Source organism: Cetorhinus maximus, chromosome 21 (assembly GCF_964194155.1).
Source record: "Cetorhinus maximus chromosome 21, sCetMax3.hap1.1, whole genome shotgun sequence".
In the NCBI taxonomy this organism is placed as follows: Eukaryota; Metazoa; Chordata; class Chondrichthyes; order Lamniformes; family Cetorhinidae; genus Cetorhinus; species Cetorhinus maximus.
The window spans coordinates 49,767,779-49,791,393 of NC_135899.1; the positions used below are offsets into that span (position 1 = coordinate 49,767,779).

General features: G+C 43.3%; 1 protein-coding gene across 7 annotated transcripts in view; it reads right to left on the minus strand.

Annotated features, from left to right (window-relative positions):
• The window catches only part of LOC144695871 (protein eva-1 homolog B-like), a 92,510-nt gene that overhangs the window by 31,379 nt on the left and 37,516 nt on the right, over positions 1-23,615 (minus strand). The window lies entirely within an intron of this gene.

The following is a 23,615-nucleotide window of genomic DNA, read 5'->3' on the forward strand; positions in this document are numbered from 1 at the left end:
TTACAAAGCCAACCTTTTATCCAGTTTGCCACATTACCCTGAATCCCATGGGCTTTTACTTTCCTGACCAATCTGTCATGTGGGACCTTGTCAAATGCCTTGCTAAAATCCATGTACACAACATCCACTGCACTACCTTCATCAACCCTTCTTATCACTTCCTCAAAGAATTCAATCAAATTTGTGAGGTAAGACCTTCCTTTAACAAATCCATGCTGACCATCCCTGACTAGTCCATGCCTTTCCACATGACAGTTAATCCTATCCCTCGGGATTGATTCTACTAATTTGCTCACCACCGATGTAAGGCTAAGTGGCTTATAATTGTTTGGCATTTCCTTTGATCCCTTTTTAGACAATGGAACTACGTTTGCATTTCTGCACTTTTCCAGAATTTTCTGGCTTTATAACCATTTCTGCTAGTTGGGAAGTCTAGGACTAAGGGACATAGCCTAAAAATTAGAGACAGGCCTTTTCAGGAGTGAAGTTTTGAAACACTTCCACAAAGAGCGGTACAAGTCTGGAACTCTCTTTGGAAACAGCAGTTGATGCTGGGTCAATTGTTAACTTTAAAACTGAGAATGATAATTTTTTGTCCAAAAGGTCTTTACAGATTTAGGTCAAAAGCAAGTATACAGAATTAGTCACAGAGCAGCCATGATCTCATTGAATGGCAGAGCAGGCTCGAGGGGCTAAATGGCCCACTCCTGTTCCTATGTTGTATTTTTGAGTTCAATTTATTTTTTACTTTCGTGACATTTGATGTGTTACCACAGGGAGACACAAGGACTGAAAGCTGATCCTGGGAGAACAAATCAAAGAACGTCATCAGCAACTCAAAGCCTTCTCACCACTCAGACTACAAATGACTTAAAAACAATTCCCCATATTGTGATTACAAATATGAATACTGCTAGCTCTCAAGCAGCAAGGTTATTTTGTACCCTGATGTCATGCTGCCAAGATCAGGATGACCTTACAAAAAAAGGAGAGATTAAACAAAATTCTCTTGTTTCAAAATCCTAAGAACAAGTTCAGCCTGGCCAAGAGACGGGACTTCCACACTACTGGTGTGGTACAGTTGTGTTGTCATCTGAACTTCAAGGGGAGAGTTACGTTTCTGTCCATATCTTTTCTATGTATTGAAGTGAAAAAAATACAAGGTTTTCAAATTAATGGGCAAATCATGGAGCCTGTGAAAGGCTTCAACTACCTCGGGCTCTCTTTGCCTCTGAGATGGGCGAGTTCCTGTAAACCTGGCCCTGAACCTTGAGCTCAAGATCATGATGGAATATCATACCACTCCAGATTGGAGCAGGTCATGGAGCCGCCCCCTGTTTAACCTGGAAATATCTGATTGAAGAAGCTCTGCCACCTGGAACGTAGCCATACAATCATGGCTGGTCAACACTAGAGACCTTTGCTGTCTAAGTGTAAACGTGATCAAGTTTGGACTTTTTCTTTTCCAACCTGAGTGGTTTTGAAGATCAGCTATACTAGACTGGGCTATCTACCACTGGGAGATAGTGGTGGAAACAATTTGGGCTGTTTAAGAGTATCACAAAATTAGCACATCACACAATATTAAGGAACTAGAGGCCTAAGTGCAATTTGCCCTACAAGTTTATTGGTGCCAAATACGAAATTACTTTGGTATTGCTGAAAAGAGAGACATGTTACCAAAACTTTTGATGTTGCACTCATCACGACAAATGCAAGAATGCCAAATTTCAAACATTCACACAACAATTTACACTACAGGAGAAAAGCGTGCTGATTGGTTGGCAGGTTGACTCTGATTGGCCGAGGCTTTCACTTTCTCCATGTCCCTGCCAATCAGAATCAACTTGCCAATCAAACAGCACCCTTTTCCCCTGCAGTATAAATTGTTGTGATCATTTGAAATTTGGCATTCTTGCATTTGTCCCGATGAGTGCAAGATGAAAAGCGTCGGCAACATGTCTCTCTTTTCAACGTTTTTCAGGTTATTTCAGGTGAATTATTTGTTAACAACATAATCAATTAAAACTTAATTCTAAGGATGAATATTTACGATGGAGGGGCGGTGGCTTAGTAGCATTGTCACTAGACTAGTATTCCAGAGACCTAGAGTAATACTCTGGGGACCTGGGTTTGAATCCCACCACAGCAGATGATGGAATTTTAATTCAATAAAAAAATCTGGAATTGAAAGTCTAATGATGATCACAAAACCATTGCCAATTGTCGTAAAAACCCATCTGGTTCACTAATGTCCTTTAGGGAAGGAAATCTGCCATCATTACCTGGTCTGGCCTACATGTGACTCTGGACCCACAGCAATATGGTTGGCTCTTAAAATACTCTCTGAACAAGGGCAAGGGCAATTAGGGATGGGCAATAAATGCTGGTCTAGTCAGCAATGCCAACATCCCAAGAACAAAAAAGAAGGTAAAGTGAATTCTATGTACATTTATTGAAGGAGAGAAGGCACAATGGATCAAAACTTCGGAGGAAAGGAAGACCTTGCAACATTATCCCAATGGTTCAAACAAACCGTTGGACCTTGACCGCATCAGAACATGCTGCATTAATCTATTAACTTCAAAGATAAAAACTGACCAGCTAGTCAGACTCTTGATTCCATGGGGATTAGAGATAGTTCACCAACTTGGTGGGTTTTTACTGACTGCGTAGGAGCCCGCCTTCTTAACAGCATTAGTTTGCAAGCTTTCAGGTTGGAAAGCTTACTTTAAGAGGAGGACCATTTACTTGACGATTGCTGTATCCTGCCAAAATACCTTGGCATCACTCTTGACTATCCATTGATGTACCAATAGCTCCAGAATACTGGAGTCAAGGTACCGTTGAGAGTGAATCTCATACGGAAATTGAAGGGTACCACCTAGGGCAACAGGGCCAACACAGTACACACGGCTTCAATCGCCCTGGTCTACCTGACAGCAGGGTACTGGCTCAGGAGCCGCCCACAAACATGATAGATATTCATCTCCTGGAGGTCATGAGGATTATTTCTGGGATGTTGAGACCAACTCAGCTCAAGTGGCTTCCTGTGCTAGCGCACTAGAACCTCCTGATGTCTGCAGGGAAAACATCTTCCTCAAAGAATACCACCAACTAACAGCTAACGAAGCACTCCATTGACGTGTGGCCTCAAAAAAAAACAGCACAGTCATCCAAAATCCCATAATCCCTACTGGAACACACTCCACACCCTACAAACTGACTAAAGCCCTGCCTCTTGATGATACGCCTCCTGGTTGGCTACAAACTACAAACCTGACTGACTACAACTTCAAACCTGGTAGCTGATCCAAGTGAAGTCCCAGGTTCCAACCATCCACGGAAAACTTGGACAATCCTCAACCGTTTGAGGACGGGCCAGGGAAGATGTGACCACTTGTTCCATGAGTGGAACATGAGGAACAGCTCAGATTGTGACTGGCCATCCAAGCCAGACCAGCATCCACATTCTGAACTCCTGCCCCGAGAGACCCATTCCTGGTGGCATCACAACCATTCACACTGACCAGCTGAAACTGTTGAATGGATTGTTAAAACTCGACATTGAACAATAACTGCTTCCCCAGCTATACAAATAAAAAAAATCTTAGTATCAGGATAAGGGACATCGGTTATGTTGGGACTAGATAGAGAAACTGGGGTTGTCTCCTTAGGGCAGAGAAGGTTAAGGAAGATTTAATATTATGTTGAGTTTTGATACAGTAAATAGGAGTACCTGTTTCTACTGACAGGTGGGCCAGCAACCAGAGGACTCAGATGTAAGATAATTTGTAAAAGGACCAGAGGGAAGATGAGGAGAATTTTATCCTTGCACAGCAAATGATGATGATCTGGATTGCACTGCCTGAAAGAGTGGTGGAAGCAGATGCACTTATAACTTTCAAAAGGGAATTGATATATTCTTGAAAAGAGAGAAGTGCAGGAGAGTGGGACTAATTGGAAAACTCTTTTAAAAAGATAAAATAGGAACAATGTACACAATGGCCTCTTCATGATTCTATGATTCTTTCCCCTGAAGATTACTGGTGTCTCCTGAAGCATGGGAATCTGGAAGTATCCAATGGGAGGGAATAAACTTGTTGAGTTGCCTCATGATCTCCCTATTACTGCCAAGACATTGGCTTACCTTCAAAAGCCAAATAGAACATCATTAAAGATATGATTATGTTGGCTTGAAACATTTTATAACAGAGGATTGGGCCTAATTCCACCACGGGCATCAGCTATGACTCTGTGGTGCTCAATTATTCATGCCTCTGATTCAGAAGATAGTTAGATTCAACCTGAAAACATGCAATCTGATGCTGTTCAAGTCCCACTCTGGACACTTGAGCGCATAATCTAGGTTGACACTTTTGGAAAGCAGGTCTTTGAGGAAGCAAGTGATGGTGTACTGGTGATGTCATTGGACTAGTAATTCACAAGCTCAGGCTAATGCTCTTGGGACATGGGTTCAAATCCCATCATAGTAACTGGTGAAATTTGAATTGTGTCAATAAACTGAGAATATAAAGCTAATCTCAGTAGTGGAGGGCATGAAGTTATCATCAATTGTTTGAGTATAGAATATGTAGGGAACTTAAAAAGGAAATTAGGAGAGCAAAAAAGGGACATGAAAAAAAGTTGGTAGGTAAAATAAAGGAAAATCCAAAGTTATTTTACAAGTACATTAAGAGTAAGAGGATAACTAGGAAAGAGTAGGGGCCATTAAGGACCATAGTGGTAATTTGTGTGTGGAGCTGGAAGACGTAGGTAGGGTTTTAATGAATACTTTGTGTCGGTGTTCACAAGTGAGAGGGACGACGTGGGTATGGAAATCAGGCAGAAGGACTGTGATATAATTAAAGAAATTAGTATAGAAAGGGAGGAGGTTCTAAGTGGTCTGGCAAGCTTAAAAGTAGATAAATCTCCAGGCCTGGATGAAATGTATCCCAGGCTGTTGAGTGAGGCAAGGGAGAGGATAGCAGGGGCGCTGGCAATAAGTTTCAATACCTCTCTGGCCATAGGAGAGGTGCCAGAGGACTGGAGGACAGCCAATGTGGTACCATTATTCAAGAAGGGAGGAAGGGATAAACCAGGGAACTACAGGCCAGTCAGTCTAATCTCAGTGGTGGGGAAACTATTGGAAGCAATTCTGAGGGACAGAATTAATCTACACTTGGAAAGGCAGGGGTCAATCAAGGACAGTCAGCATGGTTTTGTTAATGGGAGGTCATGCCTGACCAATTTGATTGAATTTTTCGAAGAGGTGACCATGTGTGTAGATGAGGGCAATGCATTTGACGTAGTCTACTTGGACTTCAGCAAGGCTTTTGATAAGGTCTCCCATGGGAGACTGATAACGAAGGTAAGAGCCCATGGGATCCAAGGCAATTTGGCAAATTGGATCCAGGATTGGCTGAGTGGCAGGAAGCAGAGGGTGATGGTCAAGGGGTGTTTTTGTGACTGGATGCCTGTGTCCAGTGGGGTTCGATAGGGATCGGTGTTGGTTCCCTTGCTGTTTGTGGCATATATAAACGATTTAGACTTGAATGTAGGAGGATTGATCAGTAAGTTCACAAGTTCACAGTAATGACACAAAAATTGGGGTGCTAAATAGTGAGGAGGATAGCCTTAGAATACAGGAGGATATAGACGGGCTGATCAGTGGCAAATTGAATTTAATCTGGATAAGTGTGAGGTGATGCACTTGGACAGGATAAACAAGGCACGGGAATACACAATGAAAGGTAGGACCCTGGGAAGTACCAAGAATCAGAGGGACTTTGGTGTGCATGTCCACCGGTCCCTTAAGGTAGTGGGACAGGTGGATAAGGTGGTTAAGGAGGCATATGGGATACTTGCCTTTATTAGCTGAGGTATAGAATATAAGAGCAGGGAGGTTATGCGGGAACTGTATAAAACGCTGGTTAGGCCACAGCTAGAATATTGCGTGCAGTTCTGGAATCCACATTATAGGAAGGATGTAATTGCACTAGAGAGTGCAGAGGAGATTTACCAGGATGTTGCCTGAGCTGGAGTGTTTTAGTTATGAGGAGAGATCGGATAGACTGGGGTTATTTTCCTTGGAGCAGAGGAGATTGAAGAGGGACATGATTGAGGTGCATAAAATTATGAAGGGCATAGATAGGGTAGACAGGAAGGAACTTTTCCCCTTGGTGGAGGAATCAACAAATAGATTTAAGGTAAAGGGCAGGAGGTTTAGAGGGGATGTGAGGAAGAATTTTTTCACCCAGAGGGTGGTGGGAATCTGGAACTCACTGCCTGAAAGGGTGGTAGAGGCAGAAATCCTCATAACATTTAAAAAGTATTTGAATGTGCACTTGGCATACAAGGCTATGGGCCTAGTGCTGGAAAATGGGATTAGAATAGTTAGGTACTTGGTTGACCGGCGCAGACTCGATGAGCCGAATGGCTTTTTTCTGTGCTGTAGACTTCCATGGCTCTATGAAATGCCAGCTTTCAGTTGGGACATTAAGCCGTATCTCATCTGCCCTCTCAGGTGGACTAAGGAATTCCATGGCACTACTCGAAGAAGAGCAGGGGAGTTCTCCCCAATGCCCCGGTCAATATTTAAGCCTCAACCAAAATTACTGATACAGTCACGTTATCACATTGTTATCTATGGGATCTTCCTGTGTGTAAATTGGCTGTCCCAATTCCCATATCAAACACTGACTACACTTCAAAGGTACCTCATTGCCTGTAACGCGCTTTGGAACATCATGAGGTTGTGAAATGCTGTGCATCTATGCAAATCTTTCCTTTTTTTTTGCACAGCTTGGTTTCACTCTACTGAGATGAGGTACAGGGAGAGGTTGATTGGAAACTACTTCAGAGCTGTCGGATTATGTAAGGCCCCTTGTCTGGCGATCTACATTAGAAGGAAATTTATGGGAAAATCATGATGCCATCAATGGCCTATGATTACTTGGCTCAAGCAATTATCATGACATTTTCTGTATTTTTAAAAATGTATAACTAATTCTCAGACAAATCTTTGAGAGTTGACTTGGAGCACAAAACTAACTCCAATAGAAATCAGTTCAACTGAGAAAACTTAAAGTGTTAAAGGGACTAGTTTTGTGCCATCAGCTGTCAAGTTTTGCTAAATACAGAATTCTCTCCCCTCATGAGGAAATGGGAAAGATGCTCGTAGAAATTAATGTTGCAAAGCGCATTTTTAAAATGAATTACTGTGATTGGACTGTTTGATTTGGCTCCCCTCCTACAGCTTCCTGAGAAAAAAATCAAAGGTCAGACTCCAGCTACTTTTAGTCAATACAGAGCAACACCAATGACGAGTTTCCACCTAGAAACTTGGGTCTAACACAACTGTTTTTTGTTGGAGCAGGCCATAAATTTTATTGTCCTTTCTTTCCTATTTTCAGGTTTCTTTTATAGCGCATACTTGTCCCAGCCTGAGAGAACAGGGAGGCAACCTTCTTGCAGCTAACTGTCAATACATTCCTGTGGGTCACAGAGATTAGTGAGTAGAATGATGGAAAGGTAACAGGGTGTGAATATCCCTCTACTGAGATTCAACTTATTGTGAGACTGAATGCACAAAACCATGCTAGACAGAAACCCCACATCTAATGGCTCCTCTAATACCTTTTTGGTAGGTAAGGATATTAAGGGATATGGAGCAAAGGCAGAAAAATAGATTTGAGGTGCAGATCAGTAAGAATCTAATTGCATGGTGGAAGAGGCCCAAGCAGCTGAATGGTTTATTCCTGTTCCTAATGTTCCTCAGAAAATGATTCCAATAAATACTACTCTAACTTGATATTATGCTAGGTCATTCAGGGACTCTGCTGAATGTCAGATGATAATCATATTGCCATTAAGGCCAAGACTTTGTATAAACAAAAAATTCATAATAGATCTTGGAAAAAAATGCCACTGAGGCCACTTGGACCCAATCAATCAGTTGCCTGGATAGGGTTATTATAGACTGTCATCATAAGCAAAGATTGCCAACTCTAATGGGATGAAACCTCCAGGAATACTTTACATGTTCCCACACTTGCTATGTTAATCTACCAAATGTATCCCTTGTCATGACACACAATCTTCCCACACCAAATGGAAAGTGAACAGAATCTTCATGATGCAATTAAATGATTCTTAACTGTTAAAGAGCCATTTTTCCCAACTCCTGTATTTTTCATGAATAATGATTCTTTTTCTTTGAAAACTTTCAAAGTTTTTTATTTATTTAAGTGATCCTTTCCCCTGGGTTGTGCATAGCAGTGTAACTGCCTCAGAATAAGGGGTGGGCCATCTGGTGCTGAGACCAGGAGGAGTTTCTTCACTCAAAGACTTGTAAACCTTTGGAATTCTCTACCCCGGAGATCTGTTGAAGCTCAGTCATTGAATATCTTCTAGGCAGAAGTCGATAGGTTTTTGGTTACCAAAGGAATGAAGGGGTATGGGGATAGTGTGGGAAGGCAGACTTGAGGTAGAGGATCAGCCATGATCTTCTTGAATGATGGGGTAGGCTTGAAAACACGTCTCCGGCCATTGAAGTTGATGGAGAAAGGACAGGCTGGGCTGACTGACACGAACTGTGCCAGTTGTCAAAACTTGTCAAAAAACTTTCTCTATAGTCTGTCATCTGTGGTGAACTACATTTCAATTTGTTAGCATAGGAAATGTTTTAAAAACTCAAGCTCCAACTTGTTCACGAGTTTTTCTCCAACCACCGACAACAGATTTGCATCAGGCAGCAGACTCTACAATTATTGTCTAGACTCAAATAGGGAATGTGGAAAGATCCAAGGAAGATAAGTTTCAACAGGTATATGTACAGCTGAGTCAAGAAAAGCCATGGCCAGGCATTAAGATTTATTAGTAAGCGTGCGGTCTCAACATCAATCACTGGCGTGTGTTCGATTAAACTAGCTCACGCTGGTTGTAGAGATGGTAGAATTGGCTTCTATTCTCAAAGTTGGAGTTGGAGGAAGGGTGATTAAAAAAAACAGGCAGAGTTCCCAGTCCTGTTTCACTATTGGTCATTTCTGCTACCAAGTGAATGAGTCTGGACATGGGGATTAAAACACCACTCCTCTCTTGCCTGTCCACCCATCTCCCACCATGCCCAGAAAAATAGCCTGCCAACTTTTTGTAACCCAGGCCTTCCGATCTCCGGATCGTCGGAAGCCGGACGTACAACCCAAGATGCGCGTCGGGACCGTGTGGAAGTCCCAACATGCGGATCTCCATGGGAACTGCTCAGGAAGTTTGGGCAATTCCCTTGCACCCCGGGACCCTCTAAGAATGTGTCCAACTCTGAGATAGAGTCAGAGACTTCAGACGATTCCGTGGGACTTACCTAAATAGATACCCAGGAAAGGTTAGAGAAAAAAATCCTAGTCTAACCCCTGAGTAACCAAAGAACTGACCCCCCTAATCATTGGCACTGACCCCCCCCCCCATCCAACTCCCCCCATCAACCATTCCAACTACCCCCCTTAGCCCTGACTGCCCCAGACTACCCCTGACCTGCCTGCCACCCAACCCACCTGCCACCTCACATGCCTGCCATCCCACCCATTTACCACTTCACCCACCTGCCACCTTACCCACCTACCACCCTACCCGCTTACCTCACCACCCGACACACCCACTCATTCATCCATTCCCCCATTCACTAACATTCCCAATGGACATTTAAACTTACCATGTGGCAGTGCTGTAAAAAGAAGGCATGTCTCATCTTCCCCTGACACTACGTTGCTGGCATTGAGCTATCTGATGGACCCTGCACTCCGCATTTCTGGAGAAGCCAGGCTCCAAAGACCCGGCAAGAAACACAGAGCAGCATCTATGTGTGGAAAAGTTAGAGCGGAGTGGCAATCCGATGATGACTGCCACTTTGCGGAAGATCCGGATCATTGTGTAGCCTCATGCATAACGAACAGTCACTTGAGTGAGATGTCTGTCAACATGAACTGTACCTCAGCTGAACATAAGAATATAAGGAGTAGGAGCAGGAATAGACCATTCAACCCCTCAAGCTTGCCCTGCTATTCAATAAAATCATGGCTAATCTTCTGCCACAACTCTACTTTCTTGCCCATTCCCCATATCCCTTGGGTTCCTAAGAGATCAAAAAACTATTGATCTCAATCTTAAATGTATTCAACAATGCAGCATCTCTCTGACCCAAATGAAAAAATGTTTCCTTATCTCAATTCTAAGTGATTGCTGATTGCTCTGAGACCATGCCTCTGTGTTCTAGATTCCCCAGTCAATGGAAACAACTTCTCAATCTCTCAGTGTCTACCCTGTCAGGCCCCTTCAGAATCTTACATGTTTCAATGAGATTACAAATACACACGTGGATGCAAACATACAAATTAGGAAATGGAGTATGTAGTATAAAGGGTTAATGTTAAATATGTAAATATATAGTCCACATCATCAATGAAGCTAGGTCACATGACAACAGGGCCTGGCGAGAGAGAGAGAGAGTTCTATTTAGAGTCTGGTGCCGAGTTTGTATTGTACATAGTTAGTATAATATTCAATAAAAAAGGTACAGCTTGCCAACAGCCTCACCTCCATCAGTATCTGCAAGTCCAGGTCACGAACAGCCCGATCTCATACCCACAATGATGATAACAGAGAGTTGGGCATTTCCACTACTCTCTCATGAGGAATTCCACAGACTAACCAATTAACTAATGGCCTCTCATTCTTCTAAACTTCAGAGAGTGACAGTCCAATTTACTCAGCCTCTCAAAGGACAACCAGAGATGAAGAGGAAAGTCAATTTATTAGTGTTAAAGGGACAGCACCCCTTTCTAATAAAGCAGTTAACTCTTGCTATTTTTATCAAAGGCTGCCTACAATTCTTTGCACCATTTTTTAAAATGGAGATTGGAAGTAGATTCTGCTTTTGTGTCTCCAGTTGTCAACACAATGAATTGCTCAGCTTGACCATGCTGGGGTAGAGACACTGAGTGGAATCCAAAGATCCAATCACAGAAAGGCAACAAGAATCACCCTGGGCTATACATCCAACAGTGACTTTTTAAAAATTCATTCTATGGTGGATTTAGATGTGGATGTCACTAGCAGCAAGGCCATCTCTTATTGCTTATCCCTAGTTGTCCCCAGGTGGTGATGATGGGCCTTTCTTTAATCAAGCTTGTAGTGATTCACTAAAGCTTACTAAAGGGCAGTTAAAAGTCAACCACATTTGTGTGGGACTGGAGTCACATACAGGCCAGACCAGTTAAGTACAGCAGGTTCCCTTCCCTAGAGGATATTAATGAACCTGTAGGGTTTTTACAACAACCCAAGATTTTCACAGTAACTTTCATTGGAACTAACTTTTTACTGGCAGGTTTATTTTTAATTGAATACAAATTCATAAACTGCCATGGTTGGTTCTGAACCCACAGAGGGGAATCTTACTGCCTTTGAAAATATCCTTCCATCAAGGACAAATGCAGGTCCTCTTCCCGATGGTCGGTGAGAACCCCTCCTCCCCCTCCCCCCCTCCCCCTCCCCCACTCTTCCAACTGTGACATCTTTCCATGATTGGCTGCCTCCAGCTAAGGAGGGAGTGGATTTATGAGGCTGCAGATTCAATCAGAGGGCCTGCAGCTTTGGATGGCCTGCAGCCCTAGCAGGAGAGGTGGCCGCTGAAGGAGAGTGCGAGGGCGCCTCAACCTGGGCACACACTTGGAGGCGTTCAACATATTTAAAAATGGCAAGGGCCCAATCTGGAAGGCACTTCGGAGCCAAGCAGAAACACCTCCGGTGGATTGGTTTGGGCCAAGGGTGTGACCTTTCCTGCCCGCGACCTCCAGCTCTGATGCCCCCCCAACCTGCCACTGAGCCACTGGGCTCAGCATTCAGGGGGAGGGCTGTACCACTACCAGGAAGATCCAGGCAGAATCCTCCGCATCTTCCTAATTACCATCATAATTGGTAATTATTGGCTACCCGGTGCTGCCGGGTGGGTAGCCGCTCCCATTGCTCACCGCCTCCAGTAAGACCACCCGGAGGCAGAAATGCACTGGGCCACTGACCCTATTTAACCTTTCCTATTTCTGTCTCAGTCCTGTCTCTGCAGATCTCTTAATATTCATCCCATAGACTCTGGATTACTAGTCCAGTAACAAAACCATGACATGATCACTTCGTCGTGTCGGAAAGGTCTAGGAAAAGTCTATATACAGAAGAAACAATCAAGGATCAGAAAAGATCTAAAAACAGAAAATGCCGGAAATACTCAGCCAGGAAGCATGTGCAGAAGGAAACAGAGGTAACATTTCACATTGATGACCTTTCATCAGAAACATTTCATCAGAAAGGTCATCAACCTGAAACGTTAATTTTGTTTCTCTCTCCACAGGTGCTGACAGGTCTTCTGTGTATTTGCAGCATTTCCTTTTCTTATTTCAGATGACCAGCATCAGTAGTATTGTAAGGATGAGAAAAGGCTATTTGGTCCATTAAAACCTTCTGGTATTCAATTGACCCAGACACCCAACCATCTTCTCAGTTGGTGAATGGTGTAATTTAATAAAGAGAGGTTTGGGTGAAGAAAGAATTTATCTTAAACACCAAGTGGAAAGTCTATTGCCAAAAAGAGAGAGGTTTTAATTGCAGGTCCTTTTCTGTTTCAGCCACTTCCATCCTTATATCACAACAAGAACTGCATTTCGTTGGTTGTAAGGCACTTTAGGATGTCTTAAGCTCCTGAAAGTTGCTATATAAAGGAAGTTCTTTTGGCTGAGTTAAAGAGAAGGATTTATTTCTGGAATTGTGCCATGAGCAGAGCCTGCCTGAAAACAGTCCAAAAAGTTGTGAGCAACTAACTCATTGCCTGAGAGAGAACTAGGTCTTGAGGCCAATGATGCACAACTCCACAGTGAAATAAAGTTTTATAATCTAAAGGGCTTCTGAAATTCTTACTCGTGCTGCTTTGATCCTTGACCTGGAGCCTCTGAGGAATAATTTTTGATTTGATGGAGTCTCATGACAGGAAAAAGGTGGGGGGTGGGGAGGGTGTTGAAGGGGCGTTGCTCAGTGAGGCACATGGAAAAAAATAAACAATGCTTGAATTATTAATACAAAACATCAACATTCATACACATCAAATCCAGACTGGTTGAGGTCAGCGGATCCACTGCAGAGTGAGTCATCTGACCCTTTAAATGATTGAATATTGCCCAAAGCCTATATACTCTTTGTAAAATAAAGAAAATAGTTGCATATAACAGCTTGTTGCTTCACGGGAAAATCCTGTGCACAATTCCTGTTCAAATGATTAATATGGAACTTAGTGCCATCATCATAGAACAAAACCTGCAGACACAATAGCAAGAGCATGTGGGGAATTCCACTCAATTCAGTTAACAGGCACATGAACAAAGGAGCCTGCGGACATCGGGGCGACAGTTAAAGGAATTTGTAGACAGCACAAAGACGAGATTCCATCTAGTTTGCTTACTACAATCCTGGTAGCCACATGATAAAATATTAATGAAGCTGTTGGCTGATCAGAGCAATCAATCTCTATCAAATCATCCACAACAAACTCAGGAATGAGGTCAGGAAAACCTGCCGGGAAGTACTTGGGAACTAAGGTCTGAAGCCATGGGAAGAGAAGAATATTTACAGCCTGTTTGCTTTTAAAGTTTACTTTTGAAGTGTGATCCAAGACAAAATAGCTTGCTTGATTGGCACCCCATTCACCAGCTTAAACATTCACTCCCTCCACCACTGACGCACAGTAGCAGCAGTGAGCACCATCTACAAGATGCACTGCAGGAACTCGCCAAAGCCCCTTCCGACAGCACCTTCCAAAGCCACAACCACCACCACCAAGAAGGACAAGGGCAGCAGAAAGATGGGAACATCACTACCTACAAGTTCCCCTCCAAGCCACTCACCATCCTGACTTGGAAACATATCGCCGTTCCTTCACTATCGCTGGGTCAAAATCCTTGAACTCTCTCCCTAACAGCATCGTGGGAGTGCCTACAGTGCAATGAACTGCAGTGGTTAAAGAAGATGGCTCACCACCACCTTCTCATGGGCAATTAGGGATGGGCAATAAATGCTGGTCTAGCCAGCGAAGCCCACATGCCATAAAACAATAAATTTTTTAAAAGTCACTGTTGTAACATAAGAAACACAGCAGCCAATTTGAGCACAACAAGATCCCACTAACAGCAATGCAATAATTACTAGATTATTTGTTTAAGTGATGTTGACTGGAAGATAAATATAGGCAAGGACAAACTCCCTGTTCTTTTTCAAAATATTGCCATGGGATCTTTTATGTCCACCAGAGAGGACAGAGGGACTCTCGTTTAAATAGCTCATCTGAAAGACAGCACCTCCAAAAGTGCCAGATGCTGATTATCACAAATTAGTTATATACACATCCCAAAATATTTTGACAATGTCCGTTTTTCCATTCTCAAACCTGAAAGGATACCAGACACTACTAGGTTTCCCATTTTTGACAACTATCTATCTGGTTGCATCATGAAGTTGCCAACACTATCCAAAGTCTAGGGTCCCATAAAGATTCACTTGACAAATGCAGTATTGAGCCATGCAGTCCAGGAGACCCATGATTGGTTGTCCAGTCAGAGGTGTGTTTGCTAATGTTAGTCACAGGAGAGAGCTTTCTCTGTTCTATCACTGGTCAACAGAGAATGGGGGTATCCAGGATAGTGACCCAGAGCTCTTGGCTAACATAAAGCTTTGAACCCTGAATCTCAAGTTCGGCATGCATGTAGACGCAAGTGGATTTCACCCAATTCTACCCTCCAGTGTTCAGCTTTGTGGGGTCAGTGAGAGGGTACCTAATAGGTTTGAGGGACATTGCACAGAAACGTAGCCCCTTGAAAATCATGAAGAGGAAGCTTGTCCAAGCTCGCCTGACCTAGCTACTGATCTGCTCAGCCTTTGGTTCCTTTTCAGAGGTCCAGTCCATATAATTCACCTGAACCTCTATGCCTAGGCCCCACTGAAAGAACTGAGAGAGGAATTCAGTTCATCTCGTCAAACTAGATGTGCCATTGCTACTGCAACCTTGTGGGCCAGGAGCTGGAGGAGGAACCATTGGCTTATGGCGCCTCTGCTTTGGTCCGTTATTTGCCTTGTGGAGGTTGGACAAAAGTAAGCCCCTCACCAGCCATACAGAAAGGAATGTAAATAGTGGAGTAATTAGGTCTCCACCAGTCTCCAGCCTGAGTCACAGTGGATAACCGGACCTAGCAGTCTGTATGGAGCATCCAGAGGAGGAGTAGCAGGTGCCTGCAGAAGATTTAGTTGAAGGAAATTGTAATGGCCAAACTTTTCACCCAGTTGTGATCAACTGATTTAGCTAAAGATCCTAAAATCCTCGTGTAGTTTGGTGCTACACTATTTGGTGACTTTATCAAGTCGACTATCAGGTGAATGCCTATGGTTTTATTTAAACCATGTTGCTAACTGACAAAATTTCTTTCCAGCTCGTAACTGCAGCAGCAATTGGAAGGAGTTGTATAATTCCATCTAGAGGCCTGCTTCCATGTCTCACCTTGGCACAAAATGATTCTTCCAGGATCCAAGATATTTGGATGAGAGCCACAAAAAGAAGCCAGTATCAGCCAAACCCCTCCCAATGAATTTATTTTCTAAGCTATTCTCCAATACCTTCTCAGCAAGTATGAACAGTACCCACTCCTCATCAGGTTGCAATCTTTTATTTTTTAATCTTTTAATCTTAATTATACCTTTTAACAAAAGACAAGGTTCAGAATAAAAGCCTTTGTACACATTATATATGTATATAGTATAATCCAATATCCTGTACTGACAGGAGGACACTACATGATAGGAAGGATATTGAGGCTTCAGACAGGATACAATGTAGGATTACTGGGATTCGGCCCAGAAGGAGGAAATACAAATACAAAGAAAGACTAGAAAAAATATCTTCTCATTAGAACCATGCAAATTAAGGAGCAATATGAAATTTAAAATTATGAAAGAGTAGCTAGAAGAAGACAGTTTCTAGTAGTTACAGGTCCAAGTACAAGGGGTCATAGATGTAAGATTTAAGTTCAAGAGATTTAGAGCAGAGTGCAATAGAAACCTCTTCACAGGGAGTTGGAAGGTGGTGTAAATCGCTTCCAGAGTTAATGGCTGAGGAAAAAACTATATGAACGTGTCAATCTTTGTTCTTCTGGTAGCACTGTCACCTGAGTCAAAGGGTTGTATGTTCAACTTCCCCTCCACTCTAAGCTGATGCTTCAGTGCTTCATTTCCTCTCAGGTGGATGTAAAAGATTCCCCAGCACTATTGAAAGAAGAGCGGTGGAGTTGTCCAGTTTCCTGAATAGCATCTATCCCTCATACAACAGCTAAAAACAAGTTACCTGGTTTGTTTTTTCATTGCTGTTTGTGCAGCCTTGGGCCTTGCTGTATGCAATTTTTTTTAAATGCATTTATGGGATGTGGGCATTGCTGGCTAGGCCAGCATTTATTGCCCATCCCTAATTGCTGCCACCTTTCTTATGTCACAACAGTGGCTACACTCCAAAAGCACTTCATTGGCTGTAAAGTACTTTGCAAAATGAGGCTGGACAAATTGAGTGCTATGCAAATGGAAGTTCTTTCTCTGTCAACATTCATGAATAGATTAGATAGGTGGATGAAGAAATAAAGAACTGAAGGGATATGGGAGCAGGACAGGTTAAGATGATGAGAACTACTTGCTTACTTGGGTCGTAAATGCCAACAGGGACTGGTAGGGTTGCTGCGCCTGTATCATGTTGTAATTGCTATGTGTGCAAGCTTCTTAGTGTCGCAGTGCAAGACAGGCCGGGGTGCAGGATTTCTTACACCATTTAAGTCGTACAAGTTGTCGGACTTTGTTTCCTATCTGAGGAGCTGAATTTCTTTGCTTCATTCTGCAAATGCAGAAGGACCCGTGTGGGGACTGCACCACATGTGAGTCTGCTGTCCTACACTTGTCAGGCAGTGATCTCATGGTGCTGCAATGCTGAGAAAATGTCCGGAAGGGGCATGTTCTCACTGGCCTAAAAGCAGTTCAGTTCCCCAACTTCCCAGGCCTTGGCAGCAACTTCACTTCTTCTGCAATTTCTCGTAATTGGACATTGACTTCATCAACCACATTAACACGATACCAATCACTAACCTCATTAACTGATCGCTGATCTTTCGAGGCCTGTAGGCTGCATTTTCTAGGTAGGAGAGGAATTTTCTGATTTCACGTTCCAAACAGGGAGTTGACCCAGCAGAAAATATGTGTCAAAATTCTGGTCACACATCATGCAGGCTTCCCTGGCCGTACCCTTGTTTGCATTCACAGAAGGCGAGGCTTTCTGCTGGGTGTGTGCTGGTCGAAGTTTTTCCTCTAGGTGCCCACTCCAGGCCTAGTGGCAGAACCTTCAATAAGACTGAACTTTGGTTTAAAAGAAAAATGACCCTGGCAGGAACTCTCTTTATATATCACAGGCCTCTGTCACTCCAAGAATATCATCTAATTTTAAGCCAATGGCCTACCTTTCTCTCTCTCAAACAAATGAACAAAATAAAACTGCCGACATCAGAAATCTGAAACATCAACGGAAAATGTTAGAAACCCTCAGCAAGTCCAGCGGCATTTGTGGAGAGAGAAAAAGGTGGGTTAATATGCCATGCCGACCAGAATCTCGGCTTTGATAGAGGGCCTGCAGCAATAAGGTCAACTCCTTTGTTCTCGCACAGAAGCCAAAGGAGGGTTTCCAGCATCTCCTGCTTCCGATTTATCAGAGGGTGAACTTCCTCGAGGCTTCTCCCACTTATACCAGCACAAAGGGGGATTCTGCCATACCTGCACTGGCATTTCAGCAAAGGAGCAGGACGAGGCTCGAGGAGGTTTGTTTCCTTTCCTGGCCTGGTCTTTTGCTGGAGGAAGTTGCCATTGTCTCTTTTTCCCTTCTCTCCTGCAGGCACTGCCAGTCTGCAAGTTCTGCCGTATCTCACCAAAGATAGTAGCCTTCAGTGGAGTCTAGAAGGTAATGCAGCAGCTGGGTGCTGGACCATGGAGGCTGGTGAATCACATCTGCTCCCGTTCCTTGTCCTCACTCAGCATCCACGTCTGCTGGCGGTTTCCAGCAGGGGTACTGCTTTGATGTAAAGAAGTGGGAACCGTGCCTGGCTCTTCCATGGCCTAACCAGAGCCATTCTTCCAGCCACCCTGCTGGAGATCAGTTAACTCTGCATCAACAGCAGATTAAGCTTGAGATCCTGCAGCTCACTTATCCACCTTGCTTTCAGCTTGAAGACTTTTCATTTCTTTAGCTGAACCTCATCTCGCAGAAAAATAAACAAACCCATGCAGATACCAGAAACAATAGAAACATAGTACAGGTGGAGGCCATTCAGCCCCTCGAGCCTGCTCTGCCATTCAATGAGACCAGGGCTGATCTGTGGCCCTAGACTATATACCTACTGTTGCCCCATATCTCTTTAAGACTTTAGGTTAACCGAAATCTATCAGTTTCATATTTAAAATTGACAATTGACCCAGCCACAACTGCCATTTGCAGCAGAGTTCCAAACTTTGACCACCCTTTTCATGTGAGATGTTTCTTAACTTCACTCTAAAAGGTCTGGCTCTAATTTTTAGATCATGTCACCAAGTCCTAGATTCCTCATCCATTAGAAATAGTTTCTCTCTATCTACCCTATCAGTTCTCCTTAATATCATGAAAATCAGCCCCTAACTTTCTAAATCCCAGGGAACATAACGCCAGTTTGTGTAAACTCTCCTTCCAATTTACATCCTGGAGTTTAGATATCTTTCTAGTAAATCTATACTGCATTCCCTCCAAGGTCAATATCCTTCCTAAGATCGGGTACCCAGAATTTAACATTGTACTCTAGTTGTGGTCTAACCAGAGTTTGTATAGCTATATCATGACTTTTACCCCCTATTCTAGTCCTCTAGGTATAAGAGTAAGCATTCCGTTAGCCATTTCGATCATCTTTTGCACCTGTCCATAGCATTTTAATGATCTGTGTAGCTGGACTCTAAGTCTCTTGGACCTCCACCATTTCTGGTTTGTTCACCAAAAACAGAAAGAGTCAAGCACTTTGATTTAATCCACTAGTTTTTGATATTGAGGCAGAATGATGGTAAAGTAATATCTCCTATATTCTTCACCAGCCCCATCAGTCTGGAATGGAGACTGAAGTGAAGCTGCTACTGGTCCCTGATGGCGAGGTCACATGAGAAAACACCATGATAAGGTAGGCATGGGCGAGAAAGCTCTCTGAAGCTTGTCCATCGAGACTCTATCCCAATCCCAATTGTTTCAGAAATTATTTCAAACCCTTTGCCTCCACCGCCCATTCTTAGTAAGGCAAAAACAAAACTGTGAAGTCAAAATTCAAAATGAAAGTATTGCATGAATCATACAGCAGAGAAAAAGGCCATTTAGCCCATTGTGCCTAGTGCCAGCTCTTTGAAAGGAGCTACCCCATTAGTTTCACTGGCATTTTCCTTTTCCATGGTAACATGTCCAATTTAATTTTGTAAGTTATCATTGAATCAGCTTCCACCGCACTTTCAGGCTATGCATTCCGGATCAAAAATATCTCATTTCCTCTCGGTTTGATCCATTTCTGGGAAATGGAACACTTTTCATTTCACGTCAACATCAGCTAAAGGTTAGATGCAGAGTAAAGCCCTCTCTATACTGACCCAGTGATATATCTCACGTCTAATCCTTACAGCATCTGTGTGTGGGCTCTCCAACTATTCAGTGGACTTCAGTGCTAAATAATGCAATTAAATGGTCAAAACAGCTGTTGGCTGAGAGATAAATATTGGCCAAGGCACTGGGTAGAACTCCCCTGCGCTCCTTCAAATCGTGCCATGGGATCTTTTACATCCACCTGAGAGGGAAGACAGAACCTTGATTTAACTTCTCAACTGAATGATGGCACTTCCAACAATGCAGCACTCCCTCAGTGCTGCATGGAGTGTCAGCCTAGAGCGTGTACGCAAGTATTTAGAGTGGGACTTGAACCTAGAGCCTCCTGACCTTGAGGAGAGAGTGCACCACTGAAACACGTTCAGCTAACAATGACTTTGCATCCAATTTGAAGAGGGTTGCACAAACACTGTGCCGTGTTCAATGTGGAAGCACTTTTATCCAGTGAGATCTAAGGACTTCCTATAATAGAGGAAATAGAGCCGCCACTCTGGTGCAGGATGGATGTCCGGCTGAAGTTGCATCTTAGTTCTATTGTTGGGAAGAAAGCTTTATTCTGCAACTGGTGCGCTGTTATTATTATTGACTGGGGTTATTTGAAGCTGACAGTGGATGTAGAAAATTGGTGACATTTTGTGATCAGGTCGACAGATGTCAAATGTGATTAATGAAACAAAAATGAATCAATAATATGATACAGTGAAGGTTTCCAATTGCTGGTTTCTCGCTCTCTGCATTTGCAATTAACTTTGGAAGGATTAGACTGACATCAATGCACAAGAAACTTTCTTTCTCTATCCCAACATCTTATCAAGCTCCAGCTGAGCAATTCACTCCAGGGACCCTGGTTATCTGATCAAACATCAATATATTATGTAAAATGTATGCATCTGCCTGGGAAATGCTAATTCTATGTTATGGTTGCCAGGGTGCAGCAGTACTGTCCTGCAACTTGTTTCATGGATCACTTTGCCCAGAATGCAGATAAAAGGAATTAAAAATGATATTCTGTCTGCAGTTCAGGATACAACTGTTCTTTATAAATTTGCTTATAATTTTGTTAAACATCGAGCAGATCTAAGTGACACTATTCGAAAAAAACTCCACATTAGTTGGGAGTCACTGAGACCTCATCTGGGCACCATATATTAGCCTTGCAGTGGGTGCAATACAGGTTTACAAGAATGATACCCGGGCTGAAAGGGTTAAATTATGAGGACAGGTTGCATAAACTTGGTTTGTTCTCATCTGAAGTCAGACATTAAGGGCTGATCTAATCAAGATGTCTACAATGATAAAAAGATTCAGTAGAGACAGAGCAACTATTTCTTCTGGCAGGGGCATCTATAAGGGGGACACTATCTTAAAGCTAGATCTCAGCTGTTCAGGAGTGAAATCAGGAAGCATTTTTTTCACACAAATAGGGCTGAATTCTCCCCCCGTCGGGGGGTGAAGTTGAAGGGCAGGCGCATACAGGCACGCTTCCGATTGGCGCCCCCGGTCGGAGGCGTGCCACCATGTTACATGGGTGGGCCAATTGAGGCTCACCCAGCGTGATGTCTGCACAGAAGCACTATGCACTGCCTGTGCGGGTGAGGGGGAAAATCACAAAATTGAGAGTGATCTCTTTCGCGCATGTGCACGAAAGAGCGCACTCCCCTGAGGCTAAGTGCAGCCTCAGGGAGATTGGCTGTAAATGTAAGAAGGATAAAAATAGAAAAATAAAATTTCCCTAACATGTCCCCTTATGTGACAATGTCACATGAGTTGGGACATGTCCATAATTTTTACAAAACGTTTATAAAAATTTTTTAAATCCTACATGAAACCTCATCTCGTCCATGGATGAGGTTTCATGTTTTTTCTAATTGACACCAGGGCTCCTGGCCTGCCCGACAACCTTGACCCTGTCAATGGCCTCAATTGGCCATTGATAGGTCAGCAGGTGTGCAGCTGATTTTGCTGCGCTTCCGCCTTCCTGAAAATTTAAATGGGGCGCGGTGACGTTGGGAGTTCCCCCTGACGTACCGCGTGTTATTTTACGCATCGGCAAGTGGGCCCCGCCCACGCTCGCTGACGCGTAAAATCCTGCCCATAAAGTGGAAATCTGGGACTCTCTCCCCGAAAGTCTGTGGATGGCTGGGGGTCAATTAAAATCTTCAAGACGGAGATTTTTCTAAAAGTGTCACAAGATTTAATCAAAGGCAGATAGATGGAGTTGAGATGTAGATCCACTATGACCCAACCGAATTGTGGAACAGGATCATGGGGCTGAATGGCCTCCTCCTGTTCCTAGCTGTACTGTTAGACTATGTCATTAGTGCCTTGAACCAGAATGTGACTGAACAATTACAATTAGCCACTAAGTTATTCATTATTAGTAACTGTAGACTCTGGCCATTGACAATTTAAACACAAGAATTTAGGGCAGGTTGCCATAGTAACAATGGTCATAAGTCAAGATAAACATGGCAAAACATAAAAATGTAACTTTTGAATAATATCTTACTCCTAGGTCTGGGAAGAAGTCCTTACCACACAGCTTGAAATGATCCTTTAAAAGCCGCTGTTATGTTTCAGGATTTGGGAACCATTTATCCGCAGAAAGGATTGGGAAAGGAGTTGTATTTTAATGTTGTGGTTTTGAAAGCAATACGTGTGCACATAGGTTTCTTTAAAAAAAACACCAAGAGAAAGTGTGGTTAAAACGATAATGGTCAAATATTGAGATTGTTTCACCAAGATTGAAAACCACCTCATGCCCATTGTGTTGGGAAGTCTCTAGTCCTGGGCACTCAGCAGGAATTATCTGGCACAAACCCACTCCTCTGATTGTGAGCATTGATATAAAATAGAGACCCTGAAAGTTAAGATTTCAAATGATAGCCCATTCAGTCTCAGAAAGCCACGGTTCAGAAAATTAGTGGGAAGTTATTTTGTTTATGTTCACAACATCACAGAATCACACAGTGCAGAAGAGGCCCTTTGGCCCATCGAGTCTGTACCGACACATGAGAAACACCTGACCTACCTACCTAATCCCATTTACCAGCACCTGGCCCAGAGCCTTGAATGTTATGACGTGCCAAGTGCTCATCCAGGCACTTTTTAAAGGATGTGAGGCAACCCGCCTCCACCACCCTCCCAGGCAGTGCATTCCAGACCGTCACCACCCTCTGGGTAAAAAAGTTTTTCCTCACATCCCCCCTAAACCTCCTGCCCCTCACCTTCAACTTGTGTCCTCTCGTGACTGACCCTTCAACTAAGGGGAACAGCTGCTCCCTATCCACCTTGTCCATGCCCCTCATAATCTTGTACACCTCGATCAGGTCGTCCCTCAGTCTTCTCTGCTCCAACGAAAACAACCCAAGTCTATCCAACCTCTCTTCATAACTTAAATGTTTCATCCAGGCAACATCCTGGTGAATCTCCTCTGTACCCTCTCCAGTGCAATCACATCCTTCCTATAATGTGGCGACCAGAACTGCACACAGTACTCCAACTGTGGCCTCACCAAGGTTCTATACAACTCCAACATGACCTCCCTATGTTTGTAATCTATGCCTCAATTGATAAAGGCAAGTGTCCCATATGCCTTTTTCACCACCCCACTAACATGCCCCTCTGCCTTCAAGGATCTATGGACACACACGCCAAGTTCCTCAGAACTTCCTAGTGTCATGCCGTTAATTGAATACTTCCTTGTCAAATTACTCCTTCCAAAGTGTATCAGCTCACACTTTTCAGGGTTAAATTCCATCTGCCACTTATTTGCCCATTTGACCATCCCGTCCATATCTTCCTGTAGCCCAAGACACTCAACCTCACTGTTAAACACCCGGCC